The sequence below is a fragment of the Triticum dicoccoides genome, chromosome 2A (genome assembly GCF_002162155.2).
Source record: "Triticum dicoccoides isolate Atlit2015 ecotype Zavitan chromosome 2A, WEW_v2.0, whole genome shotgun sequence".
Classification (NCBI taxonomy): Eukaryota; Viridiplantae; Streptophyta; class Magnoliopsida; order Poales; family Poaceae; genus Triticum; species Triticum dicoccoides.
Window position 1 is genome coordinate 738032287 of NC_041382.1, and position 20203 is coordinate 738052489.

The 20203-nt window shown below is 42.8% G+C and overlaps 1 pseudogene; it reads left to right on the forward strand.

Moving 5' to 3' along the window:
* The first annotated feature begins 2709 nt into the window (after positions 1-2709).
* Positions 2710-10710, forward strand: LOC119356791 (annotated as a pseudogene).
* The last annotated feature ends 9493 nt before the right edge of the window (positions 10711-20203 follow it).

The window sequence follows — 20203 nt, forward strand, 5'->3', positions numbered from 1 at the left end:
TTCTGTACTATGTGCTTGCTTTCATTTCATCATGATGACCATGCTTCTGTTCTGTTATGTTAGCATCTGAGTACTTATTCCGTTGCAAGTAGTTCTTCGCTTAGGAATTTCCTCACCTTGAAATTCCTTAGTGAAGAATTCGTAAAAATCGCCTATTCACCCCCCTCTAGTCGATATAACGCACTTTCACAACTTCACTCTTGACTCGCAACTGGCCTCATGATTTGTAGTTATCCCAGATGTATGTCCATCCTCAACTCGCAACTCATCTCGTAGTTGCCCAGTTGCAAGCCCATCCTTTGTCACACAAATAGGCTTGTGCTTTCTTTCAACACACAACTTGCCCTGACCCCTAGTTCCATGTCCAAACCCAACATGTAAACCCATCTGACTCAGTTGCATGTCGAAGCCAAACATGCAACTAATGCCTGGCATAATTGCATGTCCACTCTCGCCATGCTACTCGTTCCCAACCTAGTACCCCTATATAGTTGTATTTTTTTGCAAATACATGTTCGCTTTTGTAATACACATCGTATAATTTTTTGTATATATGGGAAACATTTTTTACCACAAATTGAACATTTTTTAAATACATGATGAATATTTTTTCGAACACAAGCCCGGGCACTTTTTGTAATACATGCCAAACATTTTTCAATTTCCCACTAATCATTTTTCTAAATGGTATGAAACTTTTCAAAAAAATTATACAAACATTTTATTTACATTGCATAATTTTTTCCTAGAAAATGACATGTCTTGTTTAAATACGTGAAGTTTCTTTTAAAAAATTATCACGAACATTTACTTGCATGTTACGGTTTTGGTCCATTGTATATTATTACTTTTGAAACATCACAAAACATTATTTTGAAATGCATGAACATTTTTAAATGGTGCAAATTATATTTTTATTGAAACTTGATTATTAAAATAAAAATAAAAATAAATACATTCGTGTTTTCCAGAAAAGGTGTTCGGGGATTTTTCAAAATTGTCCATGTTTTCAAATTTTGTTCAAGAAGAAATTGTTCACAATACCAAATTTTGTTCTTTCAATTTTTTTGCATATAAACTAGGATTGAGATGATTTATATATGAAAATCGATTACCTCGACGAGACGAAGACAATCCATATTGACCGCTCCTTCATCCGAGGTCGTCTTGAAGGCTTAATCGACCGAAAAGCACTTGGAACACTAAATTTGCCACTCGGAGTATAATTTCGGTCCCTAAGATAAGGTCGGATGATGATAAGCGAAACATCAAAATTGTTCCACTTGGCGACGTGAAATTTTTCATGCTGAAAACCCTTTTACTCGAGGTCATCTTATTTGCCTTATAGGTCATGCCAAAATCTGATGTCAACAATCGACACTGGTCGGCGAATCAATTGTCGAGGAGAATAGGACAGAGAGAGTTTATCTTGTGTGTTCAATCACAACTTCACAAGGCCTTCCAACCAGACGTAGTCCTTTTGCAGAAGGGCAAATTGGTCTACTAAATCCTTTGTTGCTATCGAGCATCACTGCTATACCTGGCCATACGTCGGGCCGGGCCTAGCCAAGCCCGACACAAAAAACCCAGGGCCGGCTGTCGGGCCTATTTTCTGGGCCCGAGCCCGGCCCAAACACGTAAAAGCCTGTCGGGCTTCGGGCCGGCCCGTCCCGTCCTTTAGGAAAACGCGAAAACGATGGGCACGGGCCTAGCCCGGGAGCGGCATCGGGCCAGGCCGGGTTGGGCTTTTTCGGGCCGGGCTGCCCATGGCCAAGACTAATCACTGCTGACCTCTATGCTCATTTTACTTTTGGATAATCTGTCGTGAGTTATGTTTCGGCCATGTGATAAGCATCAAAATGCCGAACGCTTGCAGAGAACCAGTGAAGCTAGCTATCAGTTGAGCCGACCCGTTTAAACTTGTATGCTCGTTTTGGTTTTGGTTCCTGAACTGTTTCGTTTATGCTTGTTTTATTTTATTTGGTTTTCCCATTTTTCTTCTTCATTTTTCACTGTTTTGCTTCTCTTTTAAAAAATAATAATTTTATTTATTTAATTTACTTTTAAAGTTTAATTTTCCTTTTTAGAAATATTGTAATATTTTAAATATTTTTTTGGAATTTCAACATATGCTGTTGTTTTTAATTTGTTCAGAAAATTTACAAAATCCAAAAAATTCTCGCGTTTACAAATTTAGTTTGTAGTATCAAAAACTGTTATTGTTTTTTATTTTTTGTTCAGAATTTTCAAAGAAAGTTCATAGATTCAAAATCAGTTTGGGATTTTGAAAAATGTTTGAGCTTTTATTTTATTTTTCCAGAAAATATGAAAATGGCTCGCGTTTGAAAAACATTATTTTTTTATAAAAAAATATTTTTTGCGTTTTGATTTTTTTTAAAATCGGGCCTAGTGTTGTTGTTTAGTTGTTAATGCCTTTTTTTGTGAGAGGTAGTTGTTAATGCCTGTAACAAAAATATTCATGCCTGTAAATATTTGCTTTTTTAGGGCAAAGCCAAGTTTTATATATTCAACAAAAACCACATATTGTGGGATACAAGAAGTGTCGTGCGATTGGCCTAAAGAAAATATTTGCTGAGGAAATCCTCCTTGTGGGTGGGTCGGTCTCGGAGCTGGAATCGGAGGCCTTGTCCACAGCCCAGCCCGATATATTTATTTATAGGTCCACGGCGAATCGATCGTTCGCTCGCTCGCTCGGTTAGGTTATCCAATCCGCCGCCAGGTGGGGAGAAAGAAGTCGGCGGCGGCGGCGGCGGCGCAGGGGGGAGAAAAAAAGATGGCGGCGGAGGAGGGGGCGACGAAGACGTTCCTAGTCCAGAGCGAGGACGGCATGAATTTCGTGGTGTCGGACCTGGAGGCGAGCCAATCCTGGGTCATCGCGACGGCAAGCCCATCCGCGTCGACGTCGGCGGCAAAACACTCACCAAGGTTTTCCAGTACTGCAAGAAGCACGCCTACTCCGACGGCTACGATGTCAGCGCTTGGGACGCCAAGTTCATCGCCAAGTTCATCGGCGACCCGGGCCTCGAGACACTATACGATCTCATCCTGGTAAGCTTCAGCAATTAAATTTGTTGTTGATTCTGTCTGTCACACAAAATCCAATTATCTACTCCCTCCGGTCCCATCTCAGCGACACTTATTTTGGTACGGAGGGAAGTATATTACCCTTTTATATATCTGAGAAATTCTATCTCGATTCCCCACAAATTGAAAGTGCTGTTGCTTGAGTAATTTGTTTGTTATTTTTTTTACCAAAATTGCGCAGTCGGGGCCAAAGTTCAGGGAGGCGCTAGGCCTAAATTGTGCGTACATTGCGGGCAGAACATGGGTTGTGAAGTAGTAGTTCTCAGCCACAAAAACATAAGAATACCAAATCTTCCCCCCTGTTCATTGAACTGCAGCTACATACATAGCACACTAGCTAGGGAGCATGACCAGCAGCCACAATGCACAGCAGCAGCAAAAGACCATGACTGTTACCAACAGCAGCAAGCCAAGAGGCAAGAAGAGGACAAGGGCGGCAGAGAGCTAAAACGAGCCTAGGTTTTGGTATGTCCCGCCCTGACCGTTGATCCCATTTTCTCGCTGTTCCCCAGCCGAATCGCGCTTCACCTAGAAAGGCACTCTGCCTAGGTGTGCATCACGCGTTTCTGAGTGCACATGGTTAATAGCAATGTTTTTAAGGCGGTAAGGTGAGGCAAGGCGCTGGGGGGCGCCTAAGCGCTAAGGTGTAAGGCAAGGCATCGGCGATGACTTTGAGAGTTCTAAGCAGCATAATCTGCCGGAGAGTAGGGAGAGAAGCTGGTTGCTGCTGCCTGCTGTCCTAGAGAGGAGGAGGATCTGCCGGAGAGGAGGGGTGAAGCTGTAGGAGAGGAGCGGGAGGAGGATCTGCCAGAGAGGAGGGGTGAAGCTGTAGGAGAGGAGTGGGAGGAGGATCTGCCAGGAGAGGAGGGGGAGGGGGAGGTGCCGGAGAGGAGGAGGGGGGAGAAGCTCAGCTCCAGCCGCCAAAGGTAGGGATGGGGGAAAACTGGAACTAGTTCGATTTGTCTCTCCCCCTGCTCGTAACTGTTGGCACCAAGAACTCTGGTTCCCATTCTTTTCTTCACGCCCAGAATCTGTTTCCCGCCTGAAGTCCCAGCCCTGCCTGAGGCGTCCTGATTTGCCTAAGGCGGGCAGAATGGTGCCTAGGCGGACGCCTTACGCATATGCATAAGGCAAGGCCGATGCCCTGTGACCTGGGAGCACCTTGACGCCTAAGCGACACATTAGGGACGGCTTAAAAACAATGATTAATAGCGCCTTTTTGAACTTCGGTAGGGGCCTTCCATATTGTTTTCGCAAAAAATACCGGTGGAGCTATTGTTTGGGTACAAACGTTCTTACACATAAATCTATTTCTCCTTCATCAGTAAATAAAAAGAACCAACATTACATGTTATTAGATTATTATGTGTGTTGTGTTTCATACGTATGAGTGAGTTTATGATTGTCTAGCCAAGCCTAATATCCCTAGTTCGCAAATGACGCACAAAGAGTCTGTGAATGTATTCTCGGAAAAGCAATTTTCTGCTGACTACCCTACATAAGCAGTGTTTTGCGCCTTTATTGTTCCTAAAATCTAAAAAGCAGCCGGCCACCATCTGGTGGAAACGAGCGGCCGCGCTAGCCGACAACCCTTTGTTCCGCTCGCTCACAGCGGCTCTGGTTCCTTCTTTCCCTCCGCTCGCTCACTCTCTCCACCAAGCCGAGGCGAGGCGGCGGCCGCCGCCGCAGCGACCCCGGCGAGCCCTCCTTCTCCCCCGCTTCCCCGACAATCGCCCGCATGCCGAGGGAGCCCTAGAAGCATGGGCCACAACCGCGGGCCTCGGATCTCGCCCCGACTCGATCGACTCCATCCAGTTCATCTTCGGCGAGGACGCCGGCCATCCCTCCTTCTCCCCCGCGCCCCCGCGGCCGGCCAGCATGCCTTGGCTTCGAGGGAGCCCTAGGTGAGTGCGCTACAGCCGCGGGGATCGAATCTCGCTCCGTCTTGACGCCATCTGGTCAGATCGAGGCCTTAAACTCCCTACTCTTCTCCTCATATCTGCAGTTCCAAACTGATGTGTAGCCGAAACTGCACGCATGACATACAGCCGACAATCATATCCAACGATGCACCAGTGCTGCTGCCATGCATCGTACGCTGTAATTTTAGCGTCGTCCACAAATCATGTGTATAAAATCGTGTGTATAGCAGTGCTGTTTGCAGTTGAGTCAGTGCTAATCTCCTTGTGCTTGGAAAACAGTGTTCGAAACTACTGTACTAGTCTGACGAACAGTTTACTGAAACTTTCGCTAAATCATTTTCAGTTAGGACATGGAAATAGTCTGAACTATTGTAGGATTATTATAGACAATGGAAATAGTTTTGATAGAACACAGTTGTACTAAGTTGGTCATGGTTGTAGTCTAAGTTGGACACGATCATTGCGAAATTGCACAACACAGCCATACTAAGTTGGCTAGATGATGATTTTGCTTAAGTTTATCTTTTTTTTTGCTAGTCACATTTTTTTGGTATCCACAGTAGTTGTAGTTGCACACATAGTAGTTCTCAGTTGGATACGACCTTTGAGAAGTTGCATAATGTAGTGATACTATGTCGGCTAGATAACGTCTCCGCCACAGGACGTCGGAGCACTGAAACATTTTTGTTACCAGACTTGCACCAAAGCAACATATTTTTATTCATACGTTCTTTTCAGTTGTGATTGTAGTGTCTTATTTGGAGTTGTACTATGAACCGCCACTCCATGCATGTCCACCAAAAACTGGGCAGTATCAACACGGGACATCCTTGTCCGATGTTGCAACGTTAGGGGTCTTAGGGTTAGTTATTTAGAAGTTTTCGCAGATTTTGTGTGAATGTTTTTTAGCCATTTGTGCAACCGGGGCAGCTTCCCTTGTGCAACCTGTTATATTGAACTCGCCAACTTCATGTTTAAAAATAGCCAACCTAACTTTTTGTTTTTGATGGAATTTTTTGTTTTTGGCTGGCAGTTTTTTTGTACAACTAGGCAGCAAATCATGTGCAACTTTTATTTTAATTCAACCAGGGTAGTCTTTCTAAGGCTGCTATTTTTTTAGTTGCACAGTGAGCATGCAAACGATGTGGATCACACGGTGATACAAAGGCATTTTGTAGCCTTTTTTTTTGCAACTAGGCAGGTCCCCTTATCCAAGTTGTTTTGATTGACTTGCGAACCAAGTAGTATAACTGTTTCTGGGTGGCAGTTTTGTTAATTTGACAAATACGTTTGTTCTTTTTCTGTTTTGCAGAGACAAATTGGTTGGTGAAGGAGAGGTGCCTGGCAGTGAAACAAAGGTTCATATTTTCTTTTTCTTTTATCCCATGACCATTAATTATGCTCTTCTCTTTTACCCTCTCAGTAGTTCAATCTTTTTTGTTCATTGTAGGGTTCTCCAAATAGGACCTTTCGGCGGGACTCAAAACGGGGTGCTAAGCAGGAACCATGTGGCACTGATAATGACGGGGATGGAGAGGATGATGACGTGTCCCAGAGAGTATCTAAGTGAGTTGGCATCCTCATACTTTTCTAGTTGCACAAGAGTACCTAATTAGTTGGCATCCTCAGCATTTCTAGTTGCACAATACCATCCAACTAGTTGACACCCTTAGTCTTTTTGTAGCTGCGTTGACACCCTCAGCATTTCTTCTAGAAGCCTGAAACCTGAATGTGCAATTTTTGATTGGTCATGCAAGCGATGAATATTTTTTTTCGAGTATCTAATTAATTGGCATCCTCAATATTTATAGTTGCACAATAGTATTCAATTAGGTGGCATCCTCAGCATTTCTACTTGCACAAACATTATCCAAGTAATTGACATCCTCAACCTTTCTAGTTGCACAAGAGTAACTAATTTTTTAGTCCCATCTTCAAATTTTTGAGGGTTTCCCAAGAGTATCTAATGACTTGGCACCCTCAGCCTTTCTAGTTGCACATGAGTATTAATTAGTTGGCATCCTGAGCATTTTCTAGTTACACAATAGCATCTAACTAGTTAACATCCTCAACCTTTCTAGTTGCACAAGAATAACTATTTTAGTTGGCATCCTATGCATTTTGTAGTTGCACAACTAACATAATATCAAGTTGGCATCGTCAACCTTTTTTATCTAGTTTTTCAGAAGAACATATATTTTGTGTGCAATGTTAACTAATCACCTTTGGCTCCTTTTGTTTTGCAAAACCGCATGTGCTCAAGTCGGAATGTGATCACCTTTGGCACCTTTTTCTCATGACAAGAAAAATAATTTCATCTTCTTTCCTATTTACTTTTAGTAACATCCTATAGAACATATTCCCCCTATTTGCAATTTGTGTGAGACAAGCCTATTTGTACGCTCATTTTTAATATTGTTCTTGTGCTTTTTCTAGTCTGGTTTCTTTGCTGCACACATTTATAGAAAAAGTTGGGATTTGGATACAAATTTAGTTGCACAATTATATGTTTATATTTGCAGACAGCAAACTCAGTCTTTTTTAGTTTCATCTAGTATGTGTGTTGGTTGTACACATTTTTTGCAGGAAAAGATGGACTGAATGTAGTGTCTGTGCAAATAGAAGCCCATATTTGTGCCAACTAAACATGGATCCAAAACCATCTTTTCCTGCAATGTGTGCAACCAACAACCAAAAGATTAGAACAGATGGTCTCCAGTCTGGGTTGTTTTGTTGTACATTTGCATAAAAAGGTTGGCTTGGACCCTTGCTTAGTTGCACAAATATGTTCAGAAACAGTACACCCAATCCATCTTTCTAGTCTGGGATGTTTTTTTTGCACACATATTGCAGGAAAGTTGGTTATGGACTAATGGCTTAGTTGCACAAATATGTGCTTCTTTTCGCACAAACAGTACACCCAATCCATCTTTCTAGTCTGGGTTGTTTGTTGCACATATTTTGCAGGAAAGATGTCATTGGATTAATGCTTAGTGTGCAAATATATTTACTCCTTTATAGTTTTGGCTGTTGGTTGCACACATTGTAGAAAAAGTTGGCTTGGATCCACGATTTAGTTGCACAAATATGGACTTCTATTTGCACAGACACTACATCCACTCCATGTTTCTAGTCTGGGCTGTTTGTTGCACATTTTTTTTTGCAAAACTACTCCCTTGTGTCTATTTGCACACATCCAGGCAGAAGTTGGTTTTGCTACTGGGTCTACTTGCATAAAGTGGTGTTTAATTACAGAGACATTAGATTACTGTTGCTACTCCCTTCAATTAGGAGAAGATTGGTGGTAGATCCAGAGGCAAAGGGGAAGGGGAAGTGAAGAAGGGAGGATCTGGAGCCAAAAGGGAACTTACCTTGATTGATGCTGCCTAGGACGCCTCTCTCCTCCCTCTACTTCCGCTCGGCCAACTGCTCATTACGTGAAGTTGGTTCATGTAGCACTAAAATTGCATCACGTTGTATTATAATTGGTTGTGGTAGCACAAACGGTGGTCTAAAAAATAGTTGCATCTCATAGTATAAAAGTTGCACCATCTAGTACAACCAGTTGGCAATGAAAAAAGTTCATCGAAACATATATAAATGGGGTCTACTTTTAAAGATCTCGTCGCGAGGGTTCCGATGGTGGAAACGGATTTTAATTTTGACATGTAATTCGTAAGTTATAGCTTTTTGAATTTTTTGGAATGCAATTAATTGCCTTTTTACTTTATTACTGGCATGGCAGAGCATATGAAAAAGAACTTGGGCCAGCGTGAAGGCGAGTGGATGATGCTTTTCGATTTTGGTCTCTGGAATCAGCGGACTTATCTAATCAAGAGATGGGACAAAAAATTTCCTAATACAGCCGGCTGCCGAGGAGCGCTAGCGAGCGCACGGCTGCTCGCTAGACGCGTCCTTTATTGTTTCCTCTATCTTCTCCAATGACAATCAGCAACTGTGTGCATGCACCATATTTTTTTTCTTCACGTCTTTAAGCACTGTATTACTATTAACAGGCTTCCAACGAACTTAAAATCGAAGGACTGCTTGCACTGACCTGTCAGACTCTCGGCAATAAGATTAAGGGCAAGTCGCCACATGAGATCTGTGATATACTAAACATCAGGGGTGTCTTCACTCCGCAATTACATGAAGAGCATTCAAGTGGATCTTGTGCTAGCCACACGGTATGTCCCTTTATGATGTCTTTTCACTCTTCAGATGCAATACCACTTGATGATGTCTTCATTTTGACACCAACAACAAAACTGTACCATTATCTAGTCTTATTATTCCTTGGTGGCTTGGATGCAAAATCTTACCATCATGTAATCTTTGGTGTTGGTGAGCAGGCTTTGGCAGCTATGGGAATCATTGCAAATTGGTGGAACCTAGAGCTAAAATTGGTAGATAAAGCCTTACAGGCTCTCCACATAGTTCGTTGCCAGGAGTTCACCGGATACGAGCCCAAGATCAATGGTTTAGTACGTCATCGATTCAACGACTTCAACCTAGCCTTCTTTGACTTGGATAAAGAGAGTGAGTATTTTGATGATTATTCGTTCCATTACGTACTTTTTCTTTAAGGTCTTTATTGGATGCAAACACTGTATGCTGGCTTTGATTTGTGATCGTGGCCTTTATCCACAGCTAGCTTTTCCCGTGGCCCACCGCTTAACAACAAAACGCCAACGCGTGAGTCGGTCGTGAGATCATGTGTCAATGTCGTTTCCTTGAAGGTAAGGGAATCAGATGTTGGCTTTCCGGTCGACATATTTGGCACCGTTGTTGCAAGGGACTCTGTGGACTACAGATGTGTCTATCTGTTTCGGCGTGAAAGGGACGATCCCCAACACATCAGCTCGCCAGTATGCGTCTTTATTCCGTACTCGTGTTTGACTCTTGGTGGTGTCCAACGCAAAATTTCCAACTTATTTTTTTTTTGCAGGATGATATGTTATCTTTGACAGATCCGTGTCGAGGGCTTGTCCCGGGAAGCAGTGTTTATTTTGAGATCGATTTAAAGATCAAGTGTGATGGTTGTGCGGACAAAGACTTTAGCAAAGGCATGGTAGAATTCGATTCGGTCCATCTTTGTGAAGGCAAGGTGACCATGACTCTTGGGCTAGGTAGTTGGCTGAGTTGGGTGGAGTTGTTATGTGCACAGGTCTACTGGCCTGTGGAAGCCACAATTGAAATAAATGTTTTGAAGGGGCCGTGCAATATCTCAAAGGTAGCTGCTTCGACTCCTGGAAACTTCAAGGATCATATCATTCTATACGAAGCAGCGGGTGGCCCGACGGTAATCGGTGACGGTGGCTCTGTTCCGTTGAATCGTCGTGTTGTTGCTGTCACACGGGAGCAGAAGCTGGCGCTCTTTATTGTGGGTGGCGATGCACTTGAACACCTTGCCCTCACTCTAGGTCATTCCCAAGAAATGGTCAATCGGAGGATGGGCTGTGCTGAAGTGGAGGTGAAAGTTGCCTGGACAGCTGTCCCTATAAGGAAGAGATCTAATATGATTAAGGTTGTGGCAAACCAGCGGCTATTGCTGTGATAAAAGTTGCTGTTTTTTCTGACGGTATCCAAAATTTAAGGTGTTATTTCGACTAGACAAACATCTATTGAATTAATATGTATGTGGTTTATGTGATATATATGAAACTGAAGTGTGGTGCCAATTTGAGCCTGTTTTTGTGGTTAAATTTACTTTGTAGATGTAATTCAATCACGACACTCGCACTGGATCTCAAAATCAACACATTGGTTCCTCAGGAACACATATTTTGATCATGAGAGAATCTAGAGCATATTTTGGGGTGGAATTTTCCTGTAGTTAAAACTTTAAAACGTTTATGTGTAATCTAGAGCAACCGGTGAACATCTGTCCCAAATTGTGCTATCTGAGTGGGGGAATGGAGAGGGGCTATTGCTGTGATAACTCGATTTTTCTAGATGTGGAGGAAAACTCAATTTTCTAAAATAGCATGAAAGTAGTACCAGCATAGCATGCAATGCTAGTGCTTTTTAGAAAGGAAAAAGGAAAACTCAACTCCAGTTGTAATTGCTCCTCTCCCAGTAATAACCCATTATCCAACTTGATAAGAATAAAATTACAAGCACTAATTAGTTAGCACTCAAATTTGCTTCACAGCAGATTTCCCATGTCAAGTCTTAAATTACAAGTAGGATTATGATCCAGCTTACACACCAACATCCATCATGCTAGTGTAAGAGCATCACATTTCCAACAACATCCATCTTGTATTTGTTGCTCTTTGGAACCGCAGTCCACAGGACTTGCACCTGCACCTGACCCCATCCCATCTTGTAAACACGGCCCTGATACGAAGGCCTCAGAGTGATGAAAGCGTCCTCGCCTTCCTCGCCTTCCTCGGTAAGACCGTCGACATAGCTGCATTCGTCGATAAGACTGACAAGGCTGACCACCACCTTCTTATCCACTGGGACAGCCACCACATGGCGTGCCAAGGCCACAGGGCCGCCAGCAGCACGGCCTGAATCACCACTGCTATACAGAATAATACGCTGCCTGTAGTTCCCTTCAGCCCAAGCTGATACTTGCCCGAGATTGCAGGCCCCCTTCAATATAGTGATTGCAATTGTAGCCTCCACGGGTCTCACAACGTTTTCACATTCAACTTCAACATGGCTCAGGCAGCTGGATAGACTGAAAGCACAAGTGCTTCCTAGGTGGTTTTCATAATTGATGACAACATATCTCTTGTTGGACTAACATTTCGATCTAGCATGTTTCAAATAAGTTCAACAATGGAGTGGCATGGACTAAAGGTTGTGGGAACTCCTTCAAGATGCTAAGGACAAAGGATTGGCTAAAGCTTCAAGCTCAAGACTCCTCATTTTACATTTTAGTGATCCAAGATCACATTGAGTCTTTAGGAAAAGCCAATACTATCAAGGAGGGATGAGGTGTTGCTTAATGAGCCTCTTGCTTCATGTGCTTAGTGATATACTCCAAAACCCTCAGCTACTTTCCCACTTCCACTTATGACCTAAACCCTAAGCCAAACTCGGTCCTACCGATTCTTCCTATCCGGCGCCACCGAGTTTCACTTGTCATAAGCCACTGCCAAACCCTAATCAGTTCGGTCTCACCGATGGGATCTCGATCTCACCGAGATGGGCTTGCAAACTCTCTGTTACCCATTGCAATATTCTCGGTCCCACCGAGATATGCAATCGGTTCCACCGAGTTTGCTTGGCCAAATCTCAGTTTCACTTATTACCCAAATCGGTCCCACCGAGTTTGAGTAATCGATCAAACCGAGTTTTGGATTTACCCTAACCCTAGCACATCGGTCCCATCGAGTTGATCCAGTCGGTCCCATCGAAATCTCTAACGGTCACTAGGTTTACCTTTTCGGTCCGACCGAGTTTGTTGATTCGGTCCCACCGAGATTGAAAAACTGTGTGTAACGGTTGGATTTTGAGTGGAGGCTATATATACCCCTCCACCCCCTCTTGATTTGAGGAGAGAGCTATCAGAACGCATACACCATTCCAACTCATATGTTCTGAGAGAGAACCACCTACTCATGTGTTGAGATCAAGATATTCCATTCCTACCATATGAATCTTGATCTCTAGCCTTCCCAAGTTGCTTTCCACTCAAATCTTCTTTCCACCAAATCCAAATCCTATGAGAGAGAGTTGAGTGTTGGGGAGACTATCATTTGAAGCACAAGAGCAAGGAGTTCATTACCTACACACCATTTGTTACTTCTTGGAGAGTGGTGTCTCCTAGATTGGCTAGGTGTCACTTGGGAGCCTCCGACAAGATTGTGGAGTTGAACCAAGGAGTTTGTAAGGGCAAGGAGATCGCCTACTTCGTGAAGATCTACCGCTAGTGAGGCAAGTCCTGTGTGGGCGATGGCCATGGTGGGATAGACAAGGTTGCTTCTTCGTGGACCCTTTGTGGGTGGTTGCTTCTTCGTGGACCCTTCGTGGGTGGAGCCCTATGTGGACTCGCGCAACCATTACCCTTTGTGGGTGGAGCCCTATGTGGACTCTCGCAACCGTTACCCTTTGTGGGTTGGAGTCTCCATCAACGTGGATGTAGGATCGCACCACCTATCCGAACCACGGGAAAAACATCCGTGTCTCCTATTGCGTTTGATTTCTCCAAACCCTTCCCTTTACATTCTTGCAAGTTGCATGCTTTACATTCCGCTGCTCATACACTCTTTGCATGCTTGCTTGATATGTATTGTGTGTGTTGAAATTGTGCCTAAACTCCACTTAAACCAAAAAAGCTTAAAAATTGCAACTTTAGCATTAAGTGTCTAATCACCCCCCTCTAGACACATCTACTTCTAGATCCAACAAGTGGTATCAGAGCTTTGGTCTCCATTGCCTTGGTTTCATCACCATTGGAGGAAGATGGATGTGTCTACATTAGGGAGTCTTAGACATAGAGTGCCTATTCTTGATGGAGAGTATTTTCATAAGTGAAAAAATGAGATGCTTGTAATCTTCAATCAATATCATTTGAACAAGTATATTGCTAGCCCTTGTGAACCTCATATTGATCCCTTGCATCCTACCCTAGATGAAGATATTGACATGATTCGCAATCTTAGAACTATTGAGCTCATCATTAGAGGATTGCCCAAAAATTTGATTGCTAGTTTGCCTACTCAAAATTGTGCCTATACTATATGGAAATTTCTTGAGGAACGATTTCCCGATCATTCCTTGAAAACTTTGGATGAAATTCTCCATAAATCTATTGCCTTGAGTAAGATGAACTCTAGTGATCCTAGTTTTGGTAATTGTCTATTTGAACTTACCAATCTTAAGCATGCTAAAGGAGATGTTGGAATCATTAATGATATCATATTCAAAGCTATAAGAATTCATAAAACTGACCACTTTGATGATCATTTATCTAATGAATTACCCTCTCTAGGAAATGATGAGTCACAAGATCATGATGAACATGAATATGATGATGATGATAGTGACTTCGATCTTGATAATGCAATGAGACATTTTGGTCTTATGGCAAATCTTTGGGGATATGAATCAGGAGGAAAGGAATGGGTTCTTGATAGTGGATGTACTGATCATATGACCGGAGATGAAGAGATGTTTCGTGAGCTTGCTGAAAATGACGACCCTCGAAAATATGTCACCTTTGGTGATAATTCAAAGGGTAAAGTGGTTGGCCTTGGTAAGGTGGCCATCTCACATGATAGTTCCATTCAAAATGTCATGCTTGTTGAATCTCTTGGCTACAACTTACTTTCAGTATCTAGACTTGCTGATTTCGGTTTGAATGTCCTATTTACTGAGGTAGATTGCCAAGTATTTCGTCGAGACAATCATAAAATGGTCTTTACCGGTATGTGTAGAGGTGATCTTTACATTGTCGATTTCTCTAAAAAGGCACAACCTAAAACTTTTTTTGTTGCTAAATCCTCAAAAGGATGGTTGTGGCATAGACGACTAGGTCACGTTGGCATGAGAAACCTTGACAAGCTTATTAAAGGAAATCATATCCTTGGAGTCAACGATGTCATATTTGATAAGGATAGACTTTGCAGTGCTTGTCAAGCAGGTAAACAGGTTGGAGGAAGACATCCCGTGAAGAACATCATGACCACAAGGAGGCCACTCGAGCTACTTCACATGGATCTTTTTGGTCCCAACGCCTACAAGAGTCTCGGTGGAAATTCCTTTGGTCTAGTTATAGTTGATGGTTTTTCAAGATTTACGTGGGTGTTCTTTCTTGATGATAAATCGCAGGTCCAAAAGATCTTCAAAAACTTCGCCCAAAATCAGTTTGACGTGAAGATCAAGAAGGTTCGGAGTGACAACGGAACGGAGTTCAAGAACGCAAATGTGGACACCTTTCTTGACGAAGAAGGGATTTCACACGAGTTCTCGGCTACGTACACACCTCAACAAAATGGAGTTGTTGAGAGGAAGAACCGGACGCTCATCAAAATGGCAAGAACGATGCTTGATGAATACAAGACGCCAAAGCATTTTTGGGCAGAAGCGGTTGAGACAGCTTGTCACGCAACAAATCGCTTATATCTTCACAAGCTACTCGGCAAGACGGCATACGAGCTTCTCACCGGTAACAAACCCCAAGTTGGATACTTTCGAGTATTCGGCTCAAAGTGCTACATTCTTGATAAGCATCGTCGTTCAAAGTTTGCTCCTAAATCTCATGAAGGTTTTCTACTTGGTTATGGCTCAAACTCTCACACTTACCGTGTCTACAACAACTTCACCCAAAAGGTTGAAGAGACGGTAGATGTGAAGTTTGATGAATCTAATGGCTCGCAAGTAGAGCAATTGCCAATTGATGTAGGAGATAAAGACCCTTCAGAAGCAATTCAAGACTTGTCCATTGGCAAAATTCGTCCAACGGAGGTGAAGGAGAGTACTTCATCCGTTCAAGTGGAAGCTTCTACTTCACGACAAGGTGAACCAAGAATCGACACGGAAGCATCCACAAGTGGGACACACCAAGATGAAGAAAACGAGGAAGTACGTCAAGATGAACATCAACAACCTCCTTCTCCACCACGACAAGAGAACGACGACGTCAACAATGAAGAAGGCCAAGAAGAAGAACAAGATGAAGAAGATGTTCAACGAAGACCTAAGCAAAAGCTCTCACGAGTTCGAGCAAGAATTGCCAAAGATCATCTCGTCGAGCAAATCCTCAATGATATACAAACCGGGAGAATCACTCGCTCAAGAACTCGTTTAGCTAACTTTTGTGAAAACTATTCATTCATCTCTAGCATTGAACCTATGAAGGTTGAAGAAGCATTGGAAGATCCGGATTGGATAAACCCTATGCATGAAGAGCTACATAATTTTGAGAGAAACCAAGTTTGGACATTGGTCGAGAAGCCCGACAACAACCACAACATCATTGGTACCAAATGGGCGTTTCGCAACAAGCAAGATGAAGATGGACAAGTGAGTCCATTCGCATCTTACTTTCCTATGCTAATCACCATAATATCACCTTGTACCAAATGGACATTAAAAGTGCTTTTCTAAATGGTGAAATAGAGGAGGAAGTTTATGTCAAACAACCTCCCGGCTTTATCAACCCTAAGAAACCAAATCATGTTTACAAACTTCACAAAGCTTTTTATGGTCTTAAACAAGCTCCTAGAGCATGGTATAAATGCTTGACCAAGTTCCTTACTACAAGTGGTTTTGAAATTGGTAAAATTGATTCTACTCTTTTTACTAAAAGGGTTAATGGAGAACTATTTGTATGCCAAATTTATGTTGATGATATCATATTTGGTTCAACTAACCCTCTCTTTAGTGAAAAGTTTAGAAAGCTAATGTCAAAGAAGTTTGAGATGTCTATGATGAGTGAACTCAAATTCTTTCTCGGGTTGCAAATCAAGCAAACTAAGGAAGGTACATTTGTCTCTCAAACAAAGTACACCAAGGACTTATTCAAGAAGTTCAATATGCAAGAATGCAAAGGTATGTCTACACCCATGCCTACTAGTGGACATAATGATTTAACCAAAGACGGTGAACCGGTTGATCAAAAGGTTTATCGCTCTATGATTGGTTCATTGTTATACCTATGTGCTTCATGTCCCGATATTATGCTAAGTGTGTGCATGTGTGCATGATATCAAGCTGCTCCTAAAGATTGTCATCTTAAGGCCGTGAAAAGGATAGTGAGATATTTAATCCATACACCAAATTTTGGCATTTGGTATCCTAAGAGGTCTTCTCTTGATCTTGTTGGCTATTCTGACTCGGATTATGCCGGAGACAGGGTTGATAGAAAGTCTACTTCGGGTACTTGTCAATTTCTTGGTAGATCTCTTGTGTCTTGGTCTTCCAAGAAACAAAACTCGGTATCCTTATCCACCGCCGAAGCGAAATACATTGCCGCTGGTTCATGTTGTGCTCAATTACTTTGGATGACCCAAACTCTTAAAGATTATGGGATTTATGTGAAACATGTTCCACTGCTTTGTGACAATGAGAGTGCTATCAAAATTGGTCATAATCCTGTACAACATTCTCGAACTAAGCATATTGAAGTTCGTCATCATTTCATTCGAGATCATGTTGCTAAGGGTGACATCAATCTTAAGCATGTTCGCACCGATAAGAAATTAGCGGATATATTCACTAAACCACTTGATGAGAAAGTGTTTTGCAGGTTGAGAGGAGAATTGAACATCATTGATGCTTCGAACTTGGAGTAGAAACTCCATTGGATACATGCAAGACATGAGCTTATGACTAATCCATGATATATCTCTTATGATAACTATCTTATGTCGTGGATATATTTGCACCTTGCATGTTGTCTAACCCATGTAAGTGCTTGGTTGAATCTAATTCCATGAGACTGCGACTCACTCACATCTTGAGCAATCTCTACAAGACCAAGACTCTACACAATAGTGGTTGAAGACAAGGAAGCACAAAACCATTCAAATATATCCTTTGACAAATTCTATGTTAAGCCTCATGATTGTCATTTTTGGATACACAAGTGCTCTTCCTTGCAAGAACTAACCCATGTAGGTAGATGAACTCAAACTCCAAGTGGTGCTCCCAACTCTTGATGAGCTACATCAACCTTGAGCACCCACACAAGTTCAACTATATGAGCAAGAACCACACCACCACCCAAGGTATGTTATTGCATCTTAAAGAAGCTTTACTCCAAGACATGAGTCAAAGCAACTCAACAAGATGTGAATATATCAAGATGCTTAAACGAAAAATGGTAACCCCATTTTGAGCTTAAACGATGAGTATGACCTATGATCAAGTGTTCTCACTTGACTCCTAAGTCAATATACTCTAACATAGGTGACTATGTCACCGCCCAACTCTAGATGAAGTTCTCCTGTGTTCTTTTCTGTGTTATTGCATTTGTCTCATGCATGTTTATTTTCTTTCTCTTTCTCAAAAAAAATTTTCATCTAGATCTTTCAGTTTCTTCTCTTTGTTTATGTTCTGCATTTTCTGCATTTAATTCCTTGCAAATCCTTCAGGTAATTCATTGCAAATCTTTGTGAGATCCTACATGTCTAGTGAGCTGAGGTGACAAGTGTTTTTCTCTGTGTGAACTCGGTTTCACCGACTTGTAATTTTCGGTCCAACCGAATCCTTTCGGTGCCACCGAAACATACCACTCGGTGCCACCGACTTCGCAACAGGAAAAACAGTTTGCCACTTGTTCTATATTTCTTCTGCTCCAGCTCTACTCAATGAAACTTGTCCTCTACAAGCATCACCGTTTTATCCTTTGCTTTGTGCTGAGTCTCAAGGACCAAACCTATACGACGGATTCCAGAAAGCCCTTCTTGGAAATTGATGTCAAAGGGGGAGAGAGAGATCACATCAAAGCTTGTAGGAGAGAGAGATCACATCAAGGGAGAGAAAAAGTCTCAAGGATCCCAGAGAAAGTATTAAGGGGGAGAGAGAGATTTCCAGGGGAGAGAATACTCAAGGATCCCAGATGCTTGATGTTCAAAAGGAGAGATGTCACATGTCTTTTTAGGGGGAAAGACATGTTCATTTGTATCTTTCAGCTCTGATTTGTTGTTCCCTATCTTCTCCCAATATCCCATGTAAGATTCAGGGTGAGCAAGACACCTAAGGGAAAGAAATCAGTCAAATTCATTGCATATCTTTATTCTTGGGGACATGTTGAATCCAATATGGTACCTTGTACTCACTCTCTACATGTCATCCCAGTCTTGGTATTCTTATGATTTTTTTGTTTGCTCTGGCTAGTGGATGTACCTGTGTTATCTAACCTTGTTTGTGCAGGTTCATTCCATCCTAAGCCAACTCAAGACCACAAGGTAAGTATATGCATCAAAATCATGAGTATGAGGAGTTCTTGCTGTTGGGTTTCGTAGTAATTTCAAAAATTTTCCTACGCACACGCAGGATCATGTGATGCATAGCAACGAGGGGAGAGTATTGTCTACGTACCCAACGCAGACCGACTGCGGAAGCGATGACACGACGTAGAGGAAGTAGTCGTACGTCTTCTCGATCCAACCGATCAAGTACCGAAACTACGGCACCTCCGAGTTCGAGCACACGTTCAGCTCGATGACGATCCCCGGACTCTGATCCAGCAAAGTGTCGGGGAAGAGTTTCGTCAGCACGACGGCGTGGTGACGATCTTGATGAACTACAGCAGCAGGGCTTCGCCTAAACTCCGCTACAGTATTATCGAGGAATATGGTGGCAGGGGGCACCGCACACGGCTAAGGAATAGATCACGTGGATCAACTTGTGTCAACTTGTGTGTCTTTGGGGTGCCTCTACCTCAGTATATAAAGGAGCCAAGGGGGGAGGGGGCGCCGGCCAAGAGAGAGAGGCGCAGGAGGAGTCCTACTCCTACCGGGAGTAGGACTCCCCCCCAATCCTATTCCAACTAGGATTCCCAAGGGGGAAAGAGGGAGAGGGGTGGCCGGCCACCTCTCCTAGTCCTAATAGGACTAGGGGAAGGGGGGAGGCGCGCAGCCCCCTTGGGCTGCCCCTTTCTCCTTTCCACTAAGGCCCATGATGGCCCATATGGCTCCGGGGGGTTCCGGTAACCTCCCGGTAACCCGGTAAAATCCCGATTTCACCCGGAACACTTCCGATGTCCAAACATAGGCTTCCAATATATCAATCTTTATGTCTCGACCATTTCGAGACTCCTCGTCATGTCCGTGATCATATCCGGGACTCCGAACAACCTTCGGTACATCAAAATGCATAAACTCATAATATAACTGTCATCGTAACCTTAAGCGTGCGGACCCTAAGGGTTCGAGAACAATGTAGACATGACCGAGACACGTCTCTGGTCAATAACCAATAGCGGGACCTGGATGCCCATATTGGCTCCTACATATTCTACGAAGATCTTTATCGGTCAGACCGCATAACAACATACGTTGTTCCCTTTGTCATCGGTATGTTACTTGCCCGAGATTCGATCGTCGGTATCCAATACCTAGTTCAATCTCGTTACTGGCAAGTCTCTTTACTCGTTCCGTAATACATCATCTCACAACTAACATATTAGTTGTAATGCTTGCAAGGCTTATGTGATGTGTATTACCGAGAGGGCCCAGAGATACCTCTCCGACAATCGGAGTGACAAATCC